Here is a 1,749-nt window from a genome sequence, read left to right as displayed (position 1 = left end):
TCAAGTGTATATGAAACATACAACATATTTACCTATTGTATTATTTTGTACAGTTGTAAATTACAATAAATAAATAATTAAAAAAAAAAACTTTTTTTTTTTTAATGAAAAATGAAAAATAGTTTATTATTCTGAGACTAGGTCCCTTTAGAACAATTACAAAGGTAATTTTAATTTTATAATAATATTTATTGCTTACATAACAGTAAGGCTACACTTAATTATAACTTATATACAGAGAGAAAAAAAAAAGATTAATTAAAAAAACTAACTGACTAAGTAAAAACAAAACAAAAAGTTAATTACAAAATATCTGTACTATTATAATAATGGGTCAGATTGGTGAAGCGAAAGGTAGTTAAATAGAAGGGATTTAAACGAGGAAAGGGTTGGTACATGACGTATGTTACAAGGAATGGAGTTCCAGAGATATGCAGCTCGGGTAAAAAACGATTTATCAAACGCAGCAGTTCGGTGAGGTGGAGGGTAGATGTCAGATAAACAGGACCTGGTAGTACGGGATTGGACAGAGAATTTGAATTTCAGGTTTTCTAGGATACAGGAGGGGAGTTGAGTACTGCTTGGAATAAAAAGGAAATCAGGAAATACTGACATCGGAAGAGCCACTTCAGCTTGGCGTAATACTGGTTTATGTACGTATCTCTGCTGATCCTGAAAATATATCGTACTGCGCGATTCATAAGACGTTTAAATTTAGATTCGAGATTACCCGAGAGTCCACCATATACCAGGGAGCCATAGTCAAAGTGGGGGAAAACAAGAGAGGAAACTAACAGTTGACGGGTTTTAAGTGGAAGGAGATAACGGATTCCATCGAATTGCTTTAAGGTAGCTGTGGTTCGACGGGAAATTTGGGCAATGTGTGGTTTCCAGGATAAAGTTTGATCAAAAATGATACCAATATTTTTGACTGACGTATGGAAGAAGATAGGAGTATTGTTTAGGAAAAACAGGGAGTCCTGGGATAGATTTAAGGAGAGAGGGAGATCCAATTATGACGTCTTTTCAGCATTTCAAGTAAGTTTATTGTCTGTTGCCAAAGTGCTTATACTATTGATGTCTTCTTGTAGTTTTATAATGGCATTTGAGGCGCCATGAGGATAGAAGGAAAGGTAGATTTGACTTTTCCCATTAATTTTTACATCATTGAAGTGTTTGTATCTGTTTTAGCCCTGATGAAGTCCTACAACGTGGGGCGTAAACGTTGGCTCAATATACATAGTTTTTTTTATATAAGAAGATGATCAGGGTTGCGGTCAAAAGTGAAACAAAAATAGTTTACAACTATTTATTTTCCGACGTTTCGCCCCACATTGCAGGGCTTCATCAGGGCTAAAAAGATACAAAATGATACAATGATAAGATACAAAAAATACAAAGATAATATATTCTTATCATTGTATCATTTTGTATCTTTTTAGCCCTGAAGAAGCCCTGCAAAGTGGGGCGAAGCGTCAGAAAATAAATAGTTTGTAAACTATTTTTGTTTCACTTTTGACCGCAACCCTGACCATCTTCTTATATATGAGTTTATAAATTTAGTTATAAACAGAGCATAGGTATTATGACTCTTAATACCTAAACTCTCCATGTAAACAAGGCAGAAGGTATATATATATAGGATTATACAGAAGAATAAAGTAGTATCTTAGTTGAGCTTGCGTGTCTCATTTCGTGCCCCTATTTTCCTTTTTTTTAATTCTTGAGTTCTGACTCATCATAACTTAC

The sequence above is a fragment of the Halyomorpha halys genome, unplaced genomic scaffold (assembly GCF_000696795.3).
Source record: "Halyomorpha halys isolate HHAL.00 unplaced genomic scaffold, Hhal_1.1 Scaffold1165.1, whole genome shotgun sequence".
Lineage (NCBI taxonomy): Eukaryota > Metazoa > Arthropoda > Insecta > Hemiptera > Pentatomidae > Halyomorpha > Halyomorpha halys.
The sequence above is the reverse complement of the archived record's forward strand: the minus strand, read 5'-3'. Positions refer to the sequence as shown.